A 13,099-nucleotide genomic window follows, 5' to 3' on the forward strand; every position below is an offset into this window, starting at 1 on the left:
TTATTTTTAAAATTTTCCAGTTCTTTGCAGAGGATTATTTTGAGGAGCTCATTTTTCTTATTATTCATTAGAGCATTTCTTATTGCAATTTATGCTCCATTCTTGCCTTAAATCATTGCTACAAATTTGGCATGGACAATCTGGTTTGTTTAGAAAGCTAGTCTTCTTCCATGCTACCTGCATGAAGGAAAACGAGCAGGCCAATGGATGCCAGCATGAACTTCCTTATAGGGGAGGAAAAGATTCCCGACAGTAGTTATTACACTGGCTGCATTTTTTTCTACATGTATAATTGAGCTGGCAAAATTAGTTTTTGTTGTGTCAGCGGGTCAGCGTGCTGTCCTAACAGTGTTAAAAACCATGCTGTATACCATTATGTTAAAAGGGACTGAAAAGTGGAAAGTAATTAATTGTAGTTCGACAGTGATAAAAGAGAGAATAGGTGAAGGAAGAGAGAAGAAGAAAGAGAAGTTCTATTCAGTAGTGTGGCTGGCAGCGCCTAAGGTAATATTTATACTTAGGGCGACAACTTACAACAAATAACAAAGAAAAAACCAAAAATACCCCTACTAGTATGACACATGTTACAACACTCTCCCTCAAGTTGGAGCGTATATGTCAATCATGCCCAACTTGTCACACAATTCATTATGTCGCAAATAGCGAAGACCCTTTGTAAGGACATCAACTAATTGTTCCTTGGAACTGATGTAAGGAGTACAGACTTCCCCCTTTTCAAGTTTTTCCCTTATGAACTGCTTGCCAACTTCAATATGCTTGGTCCTGTCATGAACAACTGGATTGGCTGCCTTGTTGTCACAGTAGAGAGACATTGGACCATCAACCGAGAAGCCCAACTCTCCAATCAAATTTTTTTACCCATAGCACTTCAGCAACTCCATGTGCCATGGCCCTATACTCGGCCTCAGCACTAGATCTGGCCACTACACTTTGTTTTTTGCTTCTCCAAGTGACTAAATTTCGACTAACAAAGGTACAATATCCACTATTTGATTTCCTATCATCAATTGCTCCGGCTCAATCTGCATTTGTGTAGACTTCCACTTTCATATGACCATGTTTCTTGAATAGTAACCCAATTCTTGGATATTTCTTTAGATATATGAGTACTCTCTCAGCTGTCTCTAAATGAGAGAGTGTTGGTGCATGCATAAACTAAGGACACCAACAACATTAGGCCGAGTCATTGATAGGTAGAGAAGTCTTCCTACCAACCTTTGAAACTTCTCGACATCTGTCATTGGTTCTCTAGTACAATCACCAAGCCGATGGTTTTCCTCAATAGGGGAATCTATAGGTTTTGCTCCTAACTTTCTATTGTCCTGCAAGAGATCTAGGACATACTTCCTTTGAGAAATGAAGATGCCCCTTTTTGAGCGGGCAACCTCAATACCAAGGAAATAACGTAGCTGTCCCACATCTTTCACCTCAAATTGCATAGCAAGGGATTCTTTAATTTTCTGAATTTCAGAGTCCCAATTCCAGTAATCACAATGTCATCAACGTAGACAATCAATACCACAACATTCTTTTGGTTTCTTTTGACAAACAGAGTATGGTCAGATTGGCACTGCTTGAACCCAATTTGTTGAAGAACCAAGTGAAATTTGCTAAACCAGGCCCTTGGGGATTGTTTCAAACCATATAAAGATTTTTTTAGTTTGCAAACTTTCCCTTCACACCCTTGTGCTACAAACCCAGGTGGCTGAATCATGTAAACTTCTTCTAGATCCCCATTAAGAATGCATTTTTGATGTCTAGTAGGTGGAGTTCCCAATCAAAGTTAACGACCAAGGATAATATAATCCGAATAATGTTCATTCTAGCGATTAGGGCAAATGTTTCTACATAATTGACCCCATACACTTGTGTATACCCTTTTGCAACTAACTTGGCCTTGTACCTCTCAACTGACCCATATGCTTTGTGCTTTGCTATGAATACCCACTTGCACCCTACTAGCTCCTTGCCCTCAGGAAGATTCACCAACTCCTAGGTGTTGTTTTTGTGTAGAGCACCCAATTTCTTCCTTCATTGCATCTGTCCATTCAGGTATAGATATGGCTTTTGCAACACTTTTGGGATTGGAAACACAATCAATGGCAGTCAAAAAGGCATGAAATGAGGGTGCGAGATGCAAGGAAGGTCATGATGGGAAGAGGAAGCGACAAAGAGTTTTAGGCGGTGAATAGGTGGAAGACTGAACTGGACATTGAAGTGAAGAAAATACTACTGGAGAGCGGAAAGGCCAAAGGTAAGAATCTATTAAAGGTAAGAGAAGATAGGAGGGCGATGATACCTTTGTTTGAGGAAGCAGTCCTTTGGTTGAAGGGGTTTATCGATGGAGTACTTCAGTTGTTCAAAACTGTAGGGTGGAGAAATGGAAAGGAAGAAATATGAAGTGGAGCTGAGATGCAGCAGGAAAGGATGGTTCATTACCATCATAGAATATTTTGGTGACCGAAAACAAATGGTTTGCTTACCGGAAGGGAAGTAAACGCAAGGTGGATAACTTTTGTGGATGACTTACAGAAGTTTCTTGTTGCGGTTGACAATCCCCTACAAATGGAGCATGAGCAAGAACAGAGCAAAGGTGATAGTTTCCCTAAGTCTTCGAGCCAGGCCTTGAAGCAAAGTTTACCTGGCTGCGGAAAGGCAATAGCAAGCTCAAACAGGGGATTGAAAGTCTGGTTTGAGGCTGAGCAAGATGAATGGGATAGGAGAATGGTTATTACAACCAGCACTGATAAAAAAAAGGTTATTACAACCAACACTGATAAAAAAAGGTTATTACAACCAGCAAGGACATACAAGATTGGAGGAAGCTGTTGAAAGCTGTGGTGAACAACCTGAAACTGGAAACTGAGGTCGCCTTGAAGCCTTTCACAAACAGGAAGGCAGTACTGAAAATCGATGATGGGGTAAATGAGGGATTCACTGCATTTGAAGGTGAAGAAGAGTTGGTCTATGTACAAAACTGGAAGTCGTTGTGTAATGAGATATTACATACCAGAGGAAGTTTCATGCTAAAAACGGTTGGACTACCCTTCCATCTTTGGAACAAATCAAATTTAGAAAGTATAGTAAAGATGCTGGGTGGGGCGATGGAGGAAATCAAAATGCAAGGTTATCGAGTTGCAGAGCTAGGATTAAGTGGGTGGAACCAGAATCACTCCCAAGAACAATCGAAGTGTTTGTTGATGAATTTTGGTACAAGGTTTGGCTGGTCTCAGAGGTATAGGCGGAGCAATGCACCAGGTAGAAGAAGAAGGTGACGTGGCGGGCTGGTTTACATGTGGCAAACAGATGTTGGAAATGGAAATGGAAAACCAACAGACACACAAATGGAAAACCAGAGGTCTAAAGGGGAACCTAAAAAGTTGCAAATGGAAAACCAACAGACACACAAGCCATTTAAAGAAAAAATTTTGAAGTATTTGGAATTTTAGGGGCCCGAGCTTCTTTTGCTGACATGGTCAAGAGGAGGGATGGACCAGTTAAGGTTTTGGTGCGGCCCGAGCTATCTAAACCAGTAGGAGGACTGGATGGTCTAACCAAGAAGTTGAAATTTAGGCCATGTGATTGTTTAAGTGAGCATGTGGCCCAGGATAAATCGGTGGGGATTATAGATGACAGTTTGCGTCTATTTTCTTCCTTGAAGAGGAACTTTGGTGGTGCTTCAGTCTCGACTAGGTGGACTGTGAAAACTGTTGGCTCTTTACAATGGATCCCTTGTTTAGCATCTGAGACACCTAGGGAAGGTCAATCAGCACAGCACCGACCAAATCCCATGTACGCAAGTGATTGCGGTGAGGAGGAGGGAGTTGACAAGGACTAGGTAAACTGTCAGTTGGAAGACCCAGAACTGGAAGAAGACTCTCACGAACAGTCCAACATAGGAAGTGTCGGGACAGACAAGATGTTAGAGGAAGATTTGGCAGCAACGTCAAATCTCGGCACCCTGTTTACAAAAGAAGCAACAAAAGGAACTTGCACAGAGTGGCTTCTACATCGTGCGAATTTTAACAACAGAGCACATCCATAATGTTCGGGGCGAAAACTCCAACTCTTTCTTAGAAGCTCCATCACCAAAACTTTTTGACGGATAGGAGGGTTGTAAGGAAGTATCGGTGACTTCCCAAAAGCAAAGAAGAGATATAGTAGTGAGGGACAAAAAGATGGGTCAAGGAAGGGATCACTGTAGAACAAAGGAGACAGGAAGATAAACACTTCAGACCTGGGCCAAGTAATTAGTTGACTATCACACACCATATTAGGATTTGACATCTTTTGCCTTCAAATCTCAGTATTCCTTTCCTTTCCAGCAAAACCCAGGTAACTGTGTTCGTTTAGTTTATGTTACTAATGCTTGCTCTGTGTCTTGTGTGCTAGATACCAGTCCCAATTCAGAGACTGCAACCTGTTTATGAGGGGCAGGAGCAAGTAATAGAAGCCAGAGGTAGGAAGGGTCAGGAGAGGGAGGTAGGAAGAGAAGAGGAAGCAAATAGTAATAACAGAAATCTGGATGACATTGAGAACACGATTTATGAAGTGCAGGAGAATAAACCTCAGAAGGAAAGGGTAGAAGAGGTTCAGGTAGAAGGAAGTCAGGAGGAAGAAGGTAGAGGTGGGCACAAAGGTTAGGAGGAGAGAAATAGAAAGACAGACAAAAAAGAGTTGGCAAGTGAGGACTCTGTGGCAGTATTCGTATAGAAGTTGAGATGTAAACTGAAAGATCCAAATGATCTGAAAGGGTTCCTACAAAAAAAAGAGAGAAGAAGTTAAGACTAAAAGGAGAAAATTGAGTAAGGTTGAAAGACTGGTGAAGGATGTGGAAGGAGATAAAAGCTTTGATGTTAGAGGGGAAAGGAGGAAAGGAAACAAGTGAGGGTAATAGGTGTTAGGGGTGGATAATAAAGAATAATGAGTATTATTAGCTGGAATGTTAGGGGCCTGGGAAGTGCAATAAAGAGAGCGGTAGTAAAAGAGGCCATCAAGAAAATAGATCCAGATGTGGTACTGTTACAGGAAACTAAAAGAACAAAATTTGACATCAAATGGGCAAGGAGTGTGTGGAGAGGTAGGGGGATTAGTTGGGTGGGTTTACCTTCATGGGGATCTATAGGGGGTATTGTGACAATGTGGAAGAATGAGGTAGTTGTAGGTTTGGAGGAATTGATAGGACAATTTTCAGTTTCCTTAAAATTTAGGCAAGTGGAGGATGGATTTGAATGGGTTCTAACCAATGTGTATGGGTCGAATGACTATAGAGAAAGGAAGAAATTATGGGAAGAACTAGCTGACATAAGGGGTTTGTGGGATGGGCCGTGGTGCTTAAGAGGTGTCTTCAATGTAATCAGATTCTTGGAAGAAACTAACAGTCCTAGGCAGAGGTCTACCACATGTATGAGGAGATTTAACCAATTTATTGATGCTTTTGAACTTAAGGAGATCCCATTGTCACAAAGGTGTTATATTTGGTCCAATCTCCAAATCAACCTAATTTGCTTTAAACTGGACAGATTCTTTTTTGCAAATGATTTGGAAGAACATTGGGGGAATCTGAACTCTAGAGTGCTCCCGAGGGTGACTTCTAACCATTGGCCTATTGTACTTTGTAAGGAGGAGGCAAGAAATGCGGGTCCTGCTCCATTTAGATTTGAAAACTTGTGGTTAGAACACTCGGGTTTCATTAAGAAAGTTAAAGAGTGGTAGTCAGAGAGCAATCTAACAGTGGAGTGGAGTGGGATGCGATTTCACAAAAAACTCCAATACTTGAAAGTTAGAATCAAGGAATGGAATCTATCTATTAGAACTTGGGAGATAGAAGGAAAGGAAGCAGAGTGTGATTACACAAATTGAAGATCTGGATAGCAAAGAAGGGAGGGGCAGCCTAATAGTAGAAGATAGGGAACAAAGATGGAAATTGCATAAACAGTTAGAGGACTATATCCTTTAGGAGGAAATAAGTTGGAGGCAGAAGTCAAGATGTAAGTGGCTGAAAGAGGGGGACAGGAATACAAAGTTTTTCATGCTTTGGCAAGTGGCAGAAGAAGAAGAAACTTTATGTCAAGTTTGGAGATTGAATGGGTAACAAACGCCAGTCAAAGAGAAATTGTAGGAGCATTTGCAAATCATTTTAGGTTTATATTTAGAAGGCCCCTAAATAACAGGTGTGGTTGAAGGTTTGGAATGGCCAACACTGAAGAGAGAAGATAGGGAGTGGTTGGAAAAGAAATTTGGTTTGGAAGAAGTAAAAGAGGCAGTTTTTTCAATGGATAGATCAAAGGCACCATGCCTAGATGATTTTACAATGGCTTTTTATCAGGATTTTTCGGAGATACTAAAAGAGGATCTAAGGTTGGTATTTGATGAATTCCATACCAGAGGTGTGATGGGCTAAACTCCACTTTCATTGCATTGGTACCCAAGAAAAGTGATGCAAGTCATCCAAAGGATTACAGGCCGGTTAGTCTAGTTAATAGCCTTTATAAGCTCATCACTAAGGTGCTGTCCTTTAGATTTAGGATGGTGCTCCCAACAATCATAACAAATAATCAAGGAGCTTTTGTGAAGGGAAGGCAGATAACGGATCGGATACTTGTAGCAAATGAGAGTCTAGAGGACTTTAAGAGATCTAGGAGAAGAGGGGTGGTTTGTAAATTAGATTTGGAAAAGGCTTATGAATTAATTGGTTGATTGGTCCTTCCTGTTGGAGGTGATGATTAACTTTGGGTTTGGAGACATTTGGTGCAAGTGGGTGATGGGTTGGCATTAGGGATTGTCATTATTCCATCTTGGTGAATGGGACAGTGGTGGACTAGTCCCAGCTTTGAGAGGGATTAGACAAGGAGACCCCCTATCCCCTTTTCTGTTTACATTGGTTGTAGAGGTGTTGGGGAGACTAATTTCCAAGCTGATTCTAGGGATTTAATAAAAGGATGGGGAGTTGGAAGAGAAAACATACCACTCACACAGCTACAATATGCAGATGACACAACTCTGTTTTGTGAAGGAGGGGATATCAATAGGATTAGAAATTTGATGCTCACTATACAACTTTTTGAACAAATGTCAAACCTTAGAGTGAACTTTGAGAAAAGTTGTATAGTTGGAGTCAATATGGGGGATGGGGAGGTTTGTGAGTGTGCAGACATTTTGGGGTGTGTAGTATCTAATTGGCCCTTAAACTACCTTGGTTTACCATTGGGAGATAATCCTCAGAAAGGTGATTTATGGGCTCCTATTGTGGAGAGGTTTGAAAAGAGACTAGCTAACTGGAAGAACAATTATTTGTTTCTTGGAGGGAGAATCACCCTAATTAGGTCTACTCTTGCTAACCTTCTTGTCTATTTCTCGTCAATCTTTAAGATTTCGGCTAAGGTGGCTAGTAGGCTGGAAAAACTGATGAGAGATTTTCTTTGGGAGTCGGGGGAGGAAAAGAAGGACCATATGGTTAGGTGGGAGGTGGTGTGTAGGAGTAAGGAGGAGGCAGGTCTGGGAATTAGGAACATAAGAATTAGGAACTTAGCACTACTAGGGAAATGGTTGTGGAGAAAGAAAAACTGTGGGTTAAGATAGTGGGAGGTATTCATGGGCTGACAGACAATGGATGGGACTCTGAGATCCTAGCAAGGACTACAAGAGCATCTCCTTGGAAAGCTATTCAAGCTATCTTGCCCTTGTTCTCTCCATGGATCAGGTATGATTTGCATTCAGGTAACCTCATTCAATTTTGGGAACATGTTTGGGTTGGGGATTCCTCTCTGAAAGATCAATTTCCAGGCCTCTTTGCTATCTCTACCCTTAAAAATGAATCAGTTTCGTCTTTCCTTGTACCTTTTAATTCACCCTCTGGTTTCAGTTGGAACCTGAGTTTGAGAAGAGATGTTAGGGACACCGAGTTGGATTGTATTTTAGCTTTATTATCCATTCTTGAAGGGGTCTTCATTGAGCCATCAAAGACAGATAATAGAATATGGACACTCACTCCCTCGGGTTTCTACACTTGTGCCCCTTTTACCCCCTTCTCCTGTTGGATTGTCATTCCCTGTTAAAGAAGCGTGATGTCAACCTATACCTCCAAAGGTTGGGAGCTTCTGTTGGGAAGCCTTTCTGGAAAGAGTTAATACATGGGATTTACTTCAAAGAAAAAGACCCAATAGTTGTTTGTCTCATCACTGGTGTGCACTTTGTAAATCTGATGGTGAGTCTGGATACCATTTACTAGTTTCTTGTTAGTTTGTTATTCATCAAAAGAAAATTTGAATTGCCATCATTCATCAAAAAAATTTTGAATTGCCATCAGGTATTCTGGTACCTCATAGAGGTAACCTATTGGTTGACTGTCTAGTGTTAATTGGATACCATGATGGCTGTTGGACACTGAATAGATTTTTAAAGAACCTAGCAGCATGGAGAAAAGTCACATGATTTTGGGTCCAGGTTCATCTTAATTAAGTTCGGATTTACTAATAGTAGCTGATTTCTACCAACTTTCTAGAGGAACATGAAGGTTATTAAGTGCATTCACAATATAATCAGGACTTCTTGTGGACCATTTCTTCCTGAAAAGATGCTGATTAATAGGGAGGTGGTTTGTGAAAGTAATGAGTATGGGGTTTTATGTATTTGTTAGTGTAGGGGAAGAGATCAACTTTTATTTCGTAGTGTAATCAAGGATGGGGTTTTATGATGAGGTCTCCAACAGTTCTTTCCTCAGCTGTTGTTCCAAGTGATTCTAGTGAAGGAGTGGAATAAAACAGGAAGGAAGGAGGAAGAGAAGGGAGGGTAGGTGGTGTAAAGAGAAAAAGGTCTTCTTGCACAGAAGGTTACAGGTCGCAGAGCAAGGTCTATAATAGGAAAAGAAAAGCATTGGGATTTACTACTGAAGAAGCTGGGGAAAGGGCGGGAGAGATAGGAGGGGAAGTGTCTAAGGAGGTGGAGAGGGAGGGAAGGGAGGAGACACAGGGGAAAGGGGGCAGTGAACAAGAAATGGTTGAAAGCACCCAAACAGCGGAGGTGGAAATTGATAAATTAGTGGGGCAAGAAGTGGCAGTTAAGTCTCATGGATTATTTTTTTGGGGCGGGGAAGGATTTTCAAGGTTAGCATTTGAGCATTTTGAAAAGAGTACATGGGAGGAGAAGAATAGAAAGAAGGAAAGGATTGAGGTGAAGAAGGGTTGGAACAAAGAAGGTGGAGAGGAGCTCTCTGAAGAGGGAGAGTAGGAAGTTGGAGAGGTGTGAGGTAAGGAACATTGATTATGTTGATTACAACACAGTCCATACAAGTTGATCTCTTCCCACCCCTTGCTTTTCTAAAACATCAGCAAAAGTGTTAGTAATTCTTTTCATCAACTGTAATTTAACATTTATGTTTTGTGCCACCCACTTGAACCTCCTTTCATTAACATAGTTCTACCAACCAGCTTCCTCCTGCAGCTGGTCCACCACAAACTTTGGGTCACCTTCAATAATATATTCAATTCCTTGCTCTTTGTACACTTTCCATCACAGCCATGATTCAGCCCTCAAGGAATCACCAACAACAATTGGACCCGAGTACAGCACAGTAATTCTTTCCTCATTTCGAAAAAGCTCCTCTAATTCCTGAAGGACCAGGATTCCGTTCACTACGTACATTAAAATTCTGCTTGATAAAACCACAAGCTTGCTTGAATTGTTAATCATCCTCGTTGTCATCATCATCATCATCATCTAAGCCTTTCTTTCTACCCCTAGCTCTTCTAGCCCCTTAAACTTGTAACAGATTGCTTTATTTTGTTGCTACTTGCTATTTTAACTAAAGAAACAAGCTAACTTGTAAAATAAAAGAATAACAAGGGAAATGAGTTAACTCAAATTAGCAATGGCAATGGGGTAGGGACCATACTCCTCATTCTCAAAACCGTTTTTTTAAGTAAACTCCCCATCCCTGACCCTGATCCCCATCCCCAATTCCTGATGGATATGAGTTCCCCATCAGGGACCCAAATCTCCAAATTCTTTTTTCTTTTTTTTTTAAATTAAAAGCTTGCTTTGAGAAAAAAAGATTTACTTAAAAAGGAAAGAAAAAAATCACTATTCTAAATTGTTTTAGCACTTAATTAACATTATTAATCATCAAGATGACATAGAAATTGTCCGGCGGGGACAGGGAAAATTGCCATCCCTAACTCAAATCATTGCCTAGGTAACAAGGTATTCCCATCTCCTAGCCTCATGCTCTCACCTAGGCATCTTGGTGACCATGTGTTGTGGAACCCCACTCAATCCATTCTCTTGGGCCTGGGCTTTATTACACTAAGTAAATCTCTCTCTCTCTCTCTCTCTTCACCCCTGCTTTCCCACAGAAAGACCCTCTAAATTTTTCCAATTTCATTGGTGTTTACACTTTGGAAAGTAGGATATAGAAATCAGGAGAACTGATGTGCTCCCTACCCTTCTAATATCTTCTCTACTGATTGGAGCAAGTTGGAAATGCAATGCATATGGAATTTATTTTAGCACATCAACATTGTGAATGGTCATATCGGTCACCACTTTCTCTTATGTTGATGGGAAGATCAGAACTGCTTTAGAACTCTGAAGTAGCACTGTAGCACCTTCACCACACCCTCCTTTTTGATTTCTAAACCTACAAAATTTACTATGTGTTCTCGTTAAAAGGAGGGATCGATGGAGGAAGGCTTCTCTTAGGTGGTGAAGTAGCAAAAGACCGTCGTGGTGGAGGAAAAGAACCTTTGTTTTAGAAGAGCAGAGTTAGAGGTACGGTTGCTCTGAGTATTAGAGAGGTACAGTGAGCTATGACGTTGTTAGTTGGGGAAATGGTGCAATGGTTCAAACGCCTATTGGATGGCACAATACATACAGTAAAAACAGTGGAATGGAAAGGTCTATAGAGTGACAATTGATAGTGTCTTCAGTATGGGTAGCTATAACCCTGAAGATGAGAAAGTTGACTAAAACACTGAAATGCTCTTTAAATCTAATGATGAGCAACAGATGTTAAGCCATCCACAGCTCAAACCAAGGGAGATTGACTCTGAATATGATGAAGCGATTCAGGGAGTATGCAGGGATGCACAACCTAGTTCCCAAAGAACCAAACAAAGATACTGATATGCAATTTTCTTTAATTAACAAAATTCTTGGTTATCAATCAGAAATTATAAAAAGCACAGTATACCAGATGTGTCTTTCCACTTAAATTACCCTGCTCTAATTCTATGGGAAACCTCATTACTCATATTCAATTTCTCCTTAATTGTGTCCTTTGCAAGCTTACGATGAGAAATTGGGGAAACCCCATCTTCTACTCTGTGGCCTTCAATCAGAAGACCCATATAATCATGAATCTCTAGTAGTTTGTTGCATAATATGCATGCGTTTTTCCAAGGAGAGGTACCAACAGACCTTGCCAAAGTCCATCAGGTATGACCTCTGCTCTGGGAATCAGGTAAAGTTTTGGGAGCACATTTGGGTGGGTGAGATACCTTTGAAAGACCAATTCTCTTCCTTGTTTTCACTCTCCCGATTTAAGGGCAAGGTTGTGCCCAGTTTTCTAGTTCCTTCTCAGTCTAATTTTGGGTTTGATTGGGATCTGGGGCTTAGAAGAGGCTTAAGGGATGTAGAGGTTGAAAATGCCATGAGTCTGGTTCAGATCTTAGACCTGGTGGTGTTGGATACCTTTGACAGGGATAAGATACTGTGGACCCTAACTCCCTCTGGAACCTTTTCTTGTGCCTCTTTCTTCAAGTCCCTATTGCCTTCATCCAGTCCATTTGGACAAAACTTTCCAGTTAAGGATGTTTGGGGTGAGCCGATTCCTCCAAGGATTGGAGCCTTTTGTTGGGAAGCCTTCCTCGGAAGATGTAATACATGTGACGTACTCCAAAGAAAAAGGCCTTTTTGGTGCTTGTCTTTGAATTGGTGCATTCTTTGCAAGGCTAATGGTGAAAGCTCTTACCACTTGTTAGTTTCTTGCTCCTTTGCTACTGATCTTTGGGAATGGTTTCTTTCCACTTTTGGTTGCAGGTGGACCACACCACCAAACATTCAAAGTTTGTTTAGCCCCTCATTCTTTGGTTGGCCAAACAAAAGGGGAAGGATAATGTGGAGATGTGTGAGGGCTGCTGTTTGTTGGAGTCTTTGGGAGGAAAGGAAAACCAGAATTTTCTCTGAAATTGATGGAAGTAAAGAATGCCTTATTGAAGTAGTAACAGTGAGGGTGGTACGTTGGCTGAAATCTTTGGACCTGTTTGTTGATATTTCTACGGATATGTTGCTGAATAGCTGGCTGGAGGTGGCAAATTCTGCTCCTGTTCGCTCTTTAGTTTGTCCTGTGTGGTCACCACCAGGAAGTGGACTTATAAAGCTAAACTTCGGTGGAAGTAGTGAAGGAAATCCAGGTCCATCAGGTGTAGGAGGGGATTTCAGAGATGAGGGTGGGAAGGTGCTTGCTTTGTATTCAGGTTCCATTGGGTTTGGAGACTCTCTCAAAGCTGAGGTCTATGCAGTACTGGAGGGTATAAGGAAGTCTAAGGAACTGGATATACAAAAGTTAGTCGTTGAAGGGGACTCAAAGCTGGTCTTAAGTTGGTTACTAGACGGTAGTGGACTTTGGAAATATGCTAATGAGAGGAGGGAGATTAAGTGGCTAACTAGAGGACTGGAAATCAAGTTTCAGTGGGTCAAGAGAACAGCAAATGCATTTGCTGATGCTTTGGCAAAGCAGGGGGTGGGAAGGGATCAAATGTTTTGGGCTGTTCTGTAAATTTTTCCTTTTTGTTATCTTCCCGGAGAGAGTCAAGGCTGTTTATCTCTCTTTGGAGCGCTGTAACTAAATTCTTTTAATCTAATGAATTCCAGTTATTGATAAAAAAAAAATTCATGCGTTTTTGTCTGTGTTCATGCATTTCTGTAATTAATCTTAAATGGGGTTGCAAGTTGAGTGTCCAGTTTGAAGAATTTATATAGCATTGGGCTTGGGTCTTCAGGCCAGAACCATTCAAAATTTAACAAAATTTCAACCGAACCCAATGTTGCACCCTTAATGATAAAGGGGAGTTATTTGGGC

The 13,099-nt window shown here is 41.1% G+C and overlaps 1 protein-coding gene across 1 annotated transcript in view; it reads left to right on the plus strand.

Moving 5' to 3' along the window:
• Nucleotides 1–13,099, plus strand: part of LOC104598971 (uncharacterized) — an 88,701-nt gene that overhangs the window by 21,512 nt on the left and 54,090 nt on the right. The window lies entirely within an intron of this gene.

Source organism: Nelumbo nucifera, chromosome 3, assembly GCF_055504915.1.
Source record: "Nelumbo nucifera cultivar China Antique chromosome 3, China Antique-T2T, whole genome shotgun sequence".
Classification (NCBI taxonomy): Eukaryota; Viridiplantae; Streptophyta; class Magnoliopsida; order Proteales; family Nelumbonaceae; genus Nelumbo; species Nelumbo nucifera.